Source organism: Podarcis melisellensis, assembly GCF_964234715.1.
Source record: "Podarcis melisellensis genome assembly, chromosome: 4".
NCBI lineage: Eukaryota > Metazoa > Chordata > Lepidosauria > Squamata > Lacertidae > Podarcis > Podarcis melisellensis.
Window position 1 is genome coordinate 84,610,221 of NC_138531.1, and position 12,511 is coordinate 84,622,731.

At 47.4% G+C, this 12,511-nt stretch overlaps 1 protein-coding gene across 1 annotated transcript in view; it reads left to right on the forward strand.

The window, feature by feature from the left end:
* Positions 1–12,511, forward strand: part of PDGFD (platelet derived growth factor D) — a 146,167-nt gene that overhangs the window by 119,671 nt on the left and 13,985 nt on the right. The window lies entirely within an intron of this gene.

Sequence of the window (12,511 nt, forward strand, 5' to 3'; positions counted from 1 at the left end):
GTGGGCTATAAATAATAAAATAATTATAATTATTTTGGAAGAGGGTGTCCCTATTTTCATCAGAGAAATGTTGGAGAGTATGGGCCTAGCCCCTGTCAGCCAGTAGGACAAGTTCCCATAGGCAAGTCACCATGAGACACTGTAATTAGGAAGGGATGAACAAGCATGTGTGAATGAAGCATACTGGGTACTTTTTGAATCGCCTCCAATGCACCACTTCCCAATGGGGTCACTTTATACTTTCAAGTATGAATCTCCATGTATGGAATAGCAAATTGAGGAGAAACGCATGTAGGAACCATAATGTTCAAAGAGATGTACTCAGACCAAAGAGAGTTAAGTGTGATTAAAGTTCCAATGAAATCCGGAGGATGCAAGTGTTATCTGGATTGTACTCACAGGGATTGATTTGGCCTTAATGGCCACATTTCTGCTCTGTACATTATGTTATGCCATAGTATGTAAAACTCACACAATAGTAGGTAACAGCTGCAGAAGATAAATTAATCAGGTGGGACATTCTTGAAATAACTTCAGCCTGCTATGATGGGTTTACAAGCTAAACAGAGGTTGCTGTCTGCATTCGGATTTGGTTTTTTATGGGGTTGGAGCAAAAAAAGGTGAAAGTACAGGGACATTGCACCTTGGAGTCTTTCCAAAGTACGTGGAATGCACACTGAACATTCACATTTCATGTGAATTCCCTGTGTCCTTACCAATCCCATCCATCTATCATTAATGAAAAGTATTTGTCAAGACTTTAAACAAAAATTGAACAGTGGAATCTCGTATCTCTAGGGTTTGCAAGGAGACGCCAGTAAATAACTGTAATCCTCCATGTACTCCTCTTTGAAGGGTTCTGGGTCATCTGCCAGTAAATTCAGAATGCATTGACTGCTGAATACAGATATCACACACATGCTCGCTCATGGCAAATGCGCATTCTGGGTTCTGAAAAGACCCCTTTGTACAATGGTTAATCATCACTCCAAGGCTGTTGTTTTCAAATGTTCCTCCTTTGGCAAACACGTTCCTTTACAGCATATCTGTTGAGCAACTCCTCTGTGTTGCACTGGGTTCTGGGGCAAGTTCATAGGTGCACATTTAGCCTGTGCAGAACCACTTAACCAGGTTCGTTGTACCACAGCATCACATGCATGAACTAAGAATTGGAGCATTCAACAAATGTAGAGTCTGTGTACCTGTATAAACAATAGTTGAGCTATGTTCTTGCAGTCATTCACATGTAGCATTCAACGAGTGTAGAATCAGTATACCTGTGTACAGGTGTGTCCCCCCCACACTTATTAGGAGTGGCCATGTGAGGCCCCAGCACACATATGGGAAATCTCACAAAGTGGGATGCACTCTCTTAAAAGCCTCCAATTCCTATTTCCCACACTCTCTCCTGCTCTCTCTTCACACAACTCTCTCTTCAACTAGAGTTGAAGCTCTGGTTTTGACTGGAGGCTGGAGACTCTGTGGGAAAGTGACTGCTGCTGCTGCACTGCCCCACACAACAGCTGTTGGGCAGGGAGGCTGAGCAGCCTAGACAAAGTCCCACTGCACCTCAGATCTCTTGGGAGCTTCCTCCACCTGCACTCACATGCTCTTAGGGCTCCAGGGAGAGTCTCCTCATGAGACACGAGGACTCTACAGCTCTTTCCCACCATTTCCTGGTATGATTCTATTGATTTATTTACTTCCTGGTGTCACGCATATGCGTTGTCATGCGCGAGTAGAACATGCGCAAGTCGGGAGAGGCCTGTACACAATAGATGATCTTTGCAAATCAACAAGTGTATATCCTTTCACACTTGTACATGTGCAAAGGCAGCTTGCATCTGTGTTCAGTGTAACATATGGACACCCAAGACAATACCCAACATTCCCCTGTAGCTGTAGTACATTTTGAAAGAAAGTTGCTTTTCGGAGAAAGAACATAAGGGCATGTGATGAGCTGTGCTGGATCTGACCACAGGCCCATCTAGTCCAGCATCCTATTCTCACATTATCTAGCCGGTTGTCCACAGAAAGTACACAATCATCAGCAGACCTCTTCCTGCCCATGATTCCCATCAACCAGCATTCAGAAGCATATTGCCACCAAAAGTGAAGGTAGACATTATGGCAAGTTATCACTGATGACCGTATCCTTCAGGAATTTCTCTATTCCTCTTTTCAAGCTATCAGGCAACAATCTGGGTGCAGCCAGAGAAACACATATGCATTACATAAAAAACCCATCATATTTTTTGAAACTGCAAAGGAAAGTACAAAAGCTATGGAATAAAGTTTAGAGGGAGAAAATGAGAAACAAAGCATTTCATTCTCTAGATCCAAGAATGTTATGGCTGTGGAATAACTACCCATTAAACTAGAAAGCTGCTCACTCACATTTGCATGCGAGTATACAGGTGGCGCTGTGGGTTAAAGCCTCAGTGCCTAGGACTTGCTGATCGAAAGGTCGGCGGTTCGAATCCCTGCTGCGGGGTGCGCTCCCGCTGCTCGGTCCCAGCGCCTGCCAACCTAGCAGTTCGAAAGCACCTCCGGGTGCAAGTAGATAAATAGGGACCGCTTACCAGCGGGAAGGTAAACGGCGTTTCCGTGTGCGGCTCTGGCTCACCAGAGCAGCGATGTCACACTGGCCATGTGACCCGGAAGTGTCTCCGGACAGCGCTGGCCCCTGGCCTCTTAAGTGAGATGGGTGCACAACCCCAGAGTCTGTCAAGACTGGCCCGTACGGGCAGGGGTACCTTTACCTTTACCTTTATGTAGCCAGAGAGGTGGTACTTCTCATGTGGGTGTGCAATGTGTGAAGCAGCCCATAATAATAGCAAAAAGGACACCCATGTGCACACCCCGTTACTGTGAGGTAAGCTGTTCCAGGTCACACGCAGAGACAGCTCTGTGGCATAAATCCTTTCTTTAAAAAAAATTAAATTGTCAGAAGAGTTGTGCAAAGGCAGATTCATCACTGGCTCGATTCCATTGATTTCAGCAGAGATGCACCCCTTTATGACAGCAGTAATTTCATCGTGCTTAGACTACTTGACCTTCCTCTTTTGAGGTAATTGGCATGCCAGCTTGTATGAGCCACAGCCCCACTTCGTGTGACTGGTTATAATTCCACTGACAATCCCAGCCCTCTTGAACTTTCACTTTAAGAAGCAATCTTTGTGTCAGAGACACTTCATCTTGAATTTACGGTCCAACTGAAGGACATTGCACATGCATGAACACACACACACACACTTTTCCAGCTGGCACAAAGGGGGGGAGGAGTATCCTAAAAAGAACACATTGTGATTTGCTCTAGATGTGGGATGTAATCTACTGGGAGCAGTCAAATACAACATTCCTTGTTTTCCCAGAGTGGACATGCAAGGGGATGTTGGTCCAGCCAGTCGAAACTTCCTGTTCCTCCTGGCCTGGAGCACCCTTCCTTGCATGTGACTAGTGGGTGGGTGTGACCTATCCAGACCTGATAAAAGGACAAGGCATGCTGCCACTCTCTCACTTTTCCACCTTCCTTTTGTCCTGCTGGACTGCTAGCCTGCAGACACTAGGTAAATCTCCCTTATGGAGTAGACCTGCTTGTATATGTTTGAAACTTTAAGCCTAAAGCCTGCCTCCAGGGATCACACTGTGCTCTGCCTGATTGTGAGTAAACTTGCTTTTTGTTACTTATCAGACTGTGGTGTCTTTATTCTTTTAGGGGGGATTCAAGGGGTCTTACCAGGAAAATATTAGAACACCTTTCAATCTGAACAAGCCAGATTGAATTGTGTATTGTCTTAAGAAACTCATGCGAGTTTGCAACAAGTTTTCTGCTGTGTAAAGGGGAATGCACTCTGCTAAGTAAAGGAACTTGCTAGTGCAAGTTAGGAAGGATATAAATAATAATAAATAATAATAACAAATTTTATTTATACCCCACCCTCCCCAGCCAAGGCCGGGCTCAGGGTGGCTAACAAGCAATAATAAAAACAAGTTGAATGAATACAACTTAAAAACAAGATTAAAATACAACATTAAAACATTAAAATGCAGCCTCATCGCAGGAGGAGAAAGGAAAAAGAAAGAAGGAGAGGGAATCAAATTGACTCCAATAAGCAATAAACAATATATCCTCTCCTGCCACCCTGAACATTCCCACACTCGATAGCAGGACCCAAACCAATGGATTCAAGTTACAAGACAGGAGGTTCTGACTAAGCTTCAGGAAGAACTTTCTGAAAGTAAGAGTGGTTCGACAGTGGAACAGACTCCATCAGAAGATGGTGTACTCTCTTTCCTTGGAGGTTTTTAAGCAGAGGTTGGATGGCCATGTGTCATGGATGCTTTAGTTGAGATTCCTGCATTGCAGGGGGTTGAACTACAGGTATATGAGCCTCAGGGTCCTGCACAATTCTACAGTTCTATGATTCTATGAGTCATTTACTCTTAGCAAACTCATTTTAGTTAAACTTTTAAAAACAGCTTTCTTGACACCACAGCACTGCTTGGAATCTACGGCTGCAGTTTTGTTTCTATGACTGGTGAGTAAACTCTCATCTCATTGAATCATGGGCCCTGATTTTCCAATTCCATGCTTTCTTGGAGATCATTCAGAGAAGACTTGGGTTCCTCCAAAGGTTTCTCCATGGGAGAGAAATAAAACTGGAAGGGAAAGGGAGAGAAGGGAAACCTATGGCCCTCCAAATGTTGTTGGGCTCTAACTCCCATCAGCCCCAGCCAGCATCATCAATAGACAGAAGTGATGGGAGTTGAAGTCCAACAAAAACTGGAGGGCTATGGGTCCCCTCCTCTGGGTTGAAGCCCAGTGCTTGAGATTGAGTGGACAGGTGCTGGATCCAGACAAGGTGGTGATGATACTGGGTGCTTCTGAATCTGCTTTGATCTGGGTAAACAGATAGCAATGATGGCTGGCATTGGGAGTGTTTTGGTGACAGCAATGGAAAGAGGAGATATGGCCGCACTTAGGGAAAAACTTGGGGGAAGCTGTTTGGAAAGCACTGTTCTTCCTTTTAAGTGGGATTAGCTTGAAGGGTCAGGCCTGAGAGGCCGTAGCTCTGAAAAATAACAACAGAGCACTAAGTTTCATCTGTTTGGGAGAATAAATCAATAGCTTTCTATTCTCCTCACTGTTTGCTATGTACACTAGGGTGACTTTGCTTTCAGTGCTTGAGTGCACTGGTAACTCCCATTGATTTTGTGGTTAGATCTCGAGCAATACATACTTCTTTGTAGAGATTTTGGCACTTTGGGGGAAACAGGGGTGAATGTTCTTAGTGAGATATGCATAGGGAATTGATACATGTTGTAATGTCATGCCTAGACCGCTGCAAATCCTATTTAGCTTCCTTCCTTCCACCACCCATGCACATCCCCACAAAGAGCACGTTTCTGAAAATCCACTAGGAATTGCCTCCATACCTTTAAGGCTATCTTGTAGCCTTATGGTCTAGAAACTTGGTGTGTGTTTTTAATTTTTAAGGACAAAAACAGAATTCCTTGCGATACTGTATTCTGTACTGGATGCCAATAACACACAGTGCAATTGCAGAGGGAATATGCAGTTCCATATTTTATTTGGCAAATGTACTTCTCCCCCCCCCCGCCCTTTTCCTGCAGCGAACCAATGAAGTGCAAGCAACACACACACATCTAGGAATCCTAATTGGGTCAGGGTCCCCATTGGATTTCAACTCCCATCAGTTCTAGCCATCGTGGGATGATGGAAGTTTTGGTTCAAGAACATTTGAAGGGCCACTGGTTCCCAACCCCTCTCTCTGTTGGCTAGTTCTCTCCCTATCCCACCCTTTGCAGGCAAACCCTCCTCCAACCTTACTTTTTCGGTGAATGGAGGAAGGCCTTGGTTCCCCAACCAACAATTGCAGGCTCAGGACCATCGTTACCTGCTAGGAAGTTCACAAATGTCATGATTCCTTCAGGAAATGATGGTTTTCAGGATTCCCAAAGCCACCATTTCCTACTGAGAGTTGGCCTGCTACCATCCAGTGCAGTCACCTTCGCCAGGATGCTATCTTGGGAAGGATGTGTCAGGGAACTGACATCTAAAGCGCCGCAGGTGCAAAGGCTCCCTGAGGTTGAGAGAGCAGTAGCAGCGGAAGAGGGAACCAGTAGAGGGCGAGCAAGAACTCCAAGGGAAAGTGAGTCGGAGGGATGGCTCAGAGACGCTTCGAGCGAAACCAGTGGGGAGGTCTCAGGACCTCCTATAGGGACACCCACACCTCGACGGAAACTGTCACGCCGAGAGGCCAGACGACGTGTTTCCGTTAAGGAGCTTTTATGTTGGAAACGTTTCCGAAAGCAGCCACTTTCGGATTCTACTAGTGATTGACGCAGCCATGCTGGAGGGGCTCCGTCACAGGCAGAGGTTTGAAAACCTGATCAAACTCTGAGGGACTTGCATTTTACGCACAAGCAGCTCATCGTCCCATCACAGCAATCCGAAAGTCACCGAAAGCCAGCTTGTGCAGAGAGAAGCATCATGAGCAACCCAGCCGGAACCGGGGGTGCAGGAGCAGCTGGAGGGGGTCCAAGCCTGGAAGAAAGGTACAGAGCGTTGGAGATCCAGTTGGCTCTGCAAACGGCGAGGCTTGAGGAGAGGAGGGCTCAGGATGCAGAAAAGGGAAAGGAGAAAACCACCCCGCTCGCCAGAAAGGTACCAGGATTGGTGCAGAAATTCGGGGGGGATCCCAGGAACTATCATGCCTTTAGAACAGAGATGCAATACGCTCTAAACTTGCAGTTTGATGACTTCCCCGACGAGGAATCGCGAGTGGCGTATGTGATTGGCCATCTCGAATCCGGGGCGAAAGATTGGGTTAGACCCCTGATGGCAGCGAATAATGAGATCTTAAAGGACACGAGGAAGTTTTTTCGTGCCATGGACCTGATGTTTTCCAGCGATATTGAGCAGGGGGTGGTGCGAAGGCAGTTAATGGCTTGCCAGCAAGGAAGCAGATCTGTCCGTGAGTACTGGACTGAATTTACTATGCTGATTCATAAATTGGGGTGGGACCTATCGGCGGAGCCCATCCAAATGCTTTTCGAAGAGGGGCTTTCTTCAACCGTCAAAGATGAGCTTTCCCGGGGGCCCAGGGCGGAGTCTATGGACCAATTAACCAAATCTGCGCTGGCCATAGGAGCGCGCCAGGAGGCGAGGGCTTTGGAAAGGCGGGAAGGGAAAGGAGACCGTTGGAGGGAGTTCCACATTCCAGACATTCCAGAGCCATCTTTCCCGCCGGCAGAGCCGATGGAAGTTGGAACAGCGCGGGCGCGCGCAGTTTCAAATCCCAGTGAAGGGCGGAAGAAGGAGGGAAAGAGCGCCAAGAGATGTTATCTCTGCCAACAGCCAGGGCACTTTGCCAGAGTCTGCCCACAAAGAAAGGAATGGCAAGGGATGGCAGGAGCTGTTGGGGGAAAGGAAGAGGAAAGCAAGGAGCAAGTAAAAGCCAACGCCTGGCTGCCACCGTCGGGGCACAGCAGCCAGGCCAAAGAGCAATGAAAGTGCCCATGCCAGAACCTCCCAGACCTGCTTTAGTGATAGAGGTGTTACTAGAACTGCCAAACGGACACCCACTAAAGGTCAAGGCGCTTTTGGATTCAGGCAGCTCCTGTAATTTCATGAGTAAGGAGTTTGCAGCTGAGCACCAGATACAGACCATCCCTTTAAGTAACCCCTTGCAGGTGACTACGATTGACGGCAGAGAGCTGTTGGGGGGAGAAGTTAGCCAACAGACTGTCCCGATGATAATGAGAGTGGCAAGGCACACCGAACAGATAGCGTTTAATGTGGCCATCCTGGGAGGAGCGCCCATCATTTTGGGGATGAGCTGGCTGGCGCTACACGATCCTCTAGTGGGCTGGCATCAGAGGGTGGTCTCCTTTGGGTCAGCGCATTGCCTAGAACACTGCAAGGAGGGGAAGGTCTCGGGAGGAGACAGAGTCACCCTAGCGGGGATGGAAGTGATGGGCAAAGGGAAGGTGCCCCCGCAATACGCAGATCTGAGCAACGTATTCAGCGAAAGGGAAGCAGACAAACTGCCACCGCATAGACCCTTTGACTGTCAAATCAACCTACTCCCAGGGGCCCAACTCCCAGTAGGCAAGCTGTACGCCATGTCAGACAGGGAGATGCAGGAGCTGAGGGAGTTCATTGACAAAAACTTGAAGCGAGGTTTCATCAGAGAGTCCCGAGCGGTGGGGGGCAGCCCAGTGTTTTTTGTGGACAAAAAGAACACAGACAAACCGAGACTGGTGTGTGACTTTAGGGCCCTCAATGCAGTGTCGGAGCCCCTGGCTTTCCCTATGCCCCGAATTGACGACATTTTGACCAGAGTAAGGAAGGGAAAGATTTTTACAAAACTGGACCTGCGGGGGGCGTACAATCTGATACGCATAAGGAAGGGAGATGAATGGAAGACCACCATGTTTACCCCTTTGGGAGCCTTTGAATACCTCGTTATGCCCTTCGGTCTACAAGGGGGCTCCGCCTGTTTTCAAGCTTTTATAAACCACGTTCTGGGACCTTTGCTCTACAAGAACTGTGTGGCCTTTTTAGACGACGTGTTGGTGTATTCGGAAGATGAGGAACAGCATGTGAGGGACGTTCGAGAAGTGTTGGGCAGGCTGCAAGCCAACCAGCTGTGGGTGAAACTGGAGAAGTGCCAGTTTCATACCAAGGAGGTGGAATTCCTGGGGTACCGCTTGTCAGACAAGGGATTGGCCATGGATCCAGGCAAGGTTCAAGCGGTACTGGAATGGAAGACACCGAAGACCAAGAAGGACGTGCAAAGATTCTTGGGGTTTGGGAACTTTTATCGGAAGTTCATCAAGAACTTTGCCCACTTGACGGCGCCCATCACCGACTGCCTCAGCAGCAAGAAGAAATTTGTTTGGACGGTGGAGGCGGATCGAGCCTTTGAAGAACTGAAAAGGGCTTTCGCCTCGGAAGAACAACTTCTGCATGTGGATTTACAAAAACCCATGAGAGTGGAAACAGATGCATCCGACCGGGCTATAGGGGCGGTCCTTCTTCAACCGGGGAGGAGTGCGTCGGAGTGGAGACCGTGTGCATTCTTCTCGCGGAAACTGAATAAGTCCGAGAGGAATTACACGGTGTATGACAGGGAACTACTTGCCATTCACGAAGCATTCCGGAGGTGGAGACATTTATTAATTGGGGCACAACACAAGGTGCAAGTGTGCACCGACCACAAAAATTTAGAGTATTGGAGAACAGCTCGAGTGCTCAACCAACGACAAGTGAGATGGGCACAGGAATTCTCCAAATTTAACTTTGAGATTTGTTATGTGCCAGGCCCAGAAAACGTCAGGGCGGATGCGCTCTCACGCAAACCAGAATATTGGGAAGGGGAGGAGGTGATCGAAGAGAGACATGTCATCCCGGAGGACCGCTGGGTGTGTGGGGCGGCGCTGGTGGGGCAACGGGAACTGGTGGAGGAAACGGAAAATGATGAATATGCCCAGGATAAGCTCAGAGGTCTCAGGGGGGAGGGCGAGAGCCCCGGAGGTTTTGAGGAAAGAAATGGGGCATTGTATTACAAAGGGGCACTGTATATACCCGAAGGTGAATTGAGGGGGAGAGTACTCAAGCAGTTGCATGATAGCCCCACGGCGGGACATTTTGGGCAACACAAAACCATGTGGTTGGTTACCAGGGAATTTTGGTGGCCTAAGGTGAGGGAAGATGTAAGGGAGTATGTAAGAGGGTGTGACCAATGTCAGCGAGCCAAAGGGGAAAGAAGGGCGCCGGCAGGGTTATTAGAACCTTTACCCACACCAGAACGGCCTTGGGAAGCGATATCAATAGATTTTATGACGGATCTGCCAAGGTCCAAGGGGAAAACAGCCATCATGGTAGTAGTAGACCTGTTAACTAAGATGTGCCATTTTGTAGCATGCTCACATGCAGTCACAGCGGAAGAAACGGCGAAGTTGTTTGTGGAACATATCTTTAGGTTGCACGGGGCTCCCTCGAGGGTGATCTCAGATCGAGGCAAACAATTTACTTCCAGGTTCTGGAGGAAGCTCATGAGCTTGCTACACGTGGAAGTTAATTTTTCAACTGCCCGGCACCCTGAAACCAACGGGCAGGCGGAAAGGGCAAATGGCATTCTTCAACAATATCTTAGGTGTTATGTCAATGACAGAGAGAACGATTGGGTCGAAAAGTTGGCGTTGGCAGAATTTGCCTACAATAATGCGGAGAATGTGTCCACAGGGATGAGTCCCTTTTTGGCTAATTACGGGTGTCACCCCAGGGCATTTCCAGGGGAAGGAGGGGAGAGATGGAGCGTTCCAGCGGCTGAACATTTTGTAGAAGAGATGGAAGCCATCCATCAGCAGCTCCAGCTCAACTTAGAAAGGGCCAAGGCACAATATAAGAAGCAGGCAGACAAGAACAGAAGGGAAGGTGAAACCATAAGGGTGGGGGATCAAGTGTGGTTGTCAACCCAAGGGTTGCCGTTCAAAGGGGGTTGTAAGAAACTGAGGCCCAGAAGATTGGGACCCTTTGAGGTGATTCAGCAGGTCAACCCGGTAGCTTTCAAACTCCGATTACCCAACCACATGAAATTGCACCCAGTGTTCCACAGGTCGTTACTGTCACCATACAGGGGGGGACGTGAAGGGGAGCACGTCAGGGGACCAGCCTTGGAAGAGAGGGAACGCCGCAACCATGTAGCGGAAATCCTCGATTCCAGGTGGAAGGGTAATCAGGTGGAGTATTTGGTGGCGTGGGAAGGGGAACCGGAGTCAGAAAACACCTGGGTAAGTGCAGAGGAAGTCAATGACGAGGTTTTAACAGAAACGTTCCACCAAAGGTTCCCGAGGAAACCTCAGCCTATAGCAAGGTTTAGGAGGGAGTATTTCGGCACCACCGATGAGGAAGAGGAAATGGAAGGGTTCGCGGAGTCGGAGTTGGAAGATGGAGTGGACTCTGATGACGAAGAGTACCTAGAGAGTAGGAACAGCAACAAGTGGAAGGAAGTGTTCGCGACGTCGGAAGATGAGGGAGGTTCTTTCAGGGGTTTTACCTCCTCACCGCCAGTAGGAGAGGAGACGGGAGGGGGTGAAGGGGGCCCTGGAGGGGAGGTGGATGTCAGGGAACTGACATCTAAAGCGCCGCAGGTGCAAAGGCTCCCTGAGGTTGAGAGAGCAGTAGCAGCGGAAGAGGGAACCAGTAGAGGGCGAGCAAGAACTCCAAGGGAAAGTGAGTCGGAGGGATGGCTCAGAGACGCTTCGAGCGAAACCAGTGGGGAGGTCTCAGGACCTCCTATAGGGACACCCACACCTCGACGGAAACTGTCACGCCGAGAGGCCAGACGACGTGTTTCCGTTAAGGAGCTTTTATGTTGGAAACGTTTCCGAAAGCAGCCACTTTCGGATTCTACTAGTGATTGACGCAGCCATGCTGGAGGGGCTCCGTCACAGGCAGAGGTTTGAAAACCTGATCAAACTCTGAGGGACTTGCATTTTACGCACAAGCAGCTCATCGTCCCATCACAGGATGCTATCTTGTACTTCGCCTCAGCAAAATGTCTTCAACCAGCCCCCTTTGATAGATGGAGGAATTTGATCCTTGCATAATTCCAGTATGAAAGGACATGATCCACACCTCTTGGACAATGCACAAAGCAGAATTTATATACAGTTGATTTTGCACTTTTACGAATGTTCTTAGCAGCCGTTTTAAAATATGTATCTTGAATGAATGCATTTAAATATGTATTTAGAGATAAAACAGATATTAAAATGCATATCCTGAGATAAATTGCACATGTAAATAAGTACTTTGAGAGACATCGCCTATTTGAATATATATTTTGGAAAACATTTACCTTAAAATATGTTCATTAGGAGAAATCACACCTTTACATAATTATTTTGAGAAAAATGCACCTTGAGAAACATTCTTTGAGGTAAATCACACCTTTTGAGACATATTTTGAGAAAAATACACATATAAAGATTATTAAAATATACATTAAAATATGTATTTAAATACCACTTGAGAAGATTTATAAAAAGGGGTTGCTTAAAGCAGAAATGGATATTATGGGTAAAAGCATGCAAAAGTGACACAAACCACAAATGAACAGATTCATCCATCCATACCGATAATGGGGATGGTTGGAATGCAATTTGAATGGTGTTTGTGTTATGGACAGCAGATAAAAACACATTTGAGCATTTGTAACAACAACAACTTATTCCCTGCCCATCTGGCTGGGTTTTGCCAGCCACTCTGGGCTGCTCCCAAAATAATAATAATAATAATAATAATAATAATAATAATAATAATAATAAAAAAGTGATAAAACATTAAACATTTAAAACTTCCCTGAACAGGACTACCTTCAGATGTCTTCTAAAAGTCAGATAGTTGTTTATTTTCTTGACATCTGAAGGGAGGGTGTTCCACAGGGTCGGTGCTAATACCAAGAAGACTCTCTGC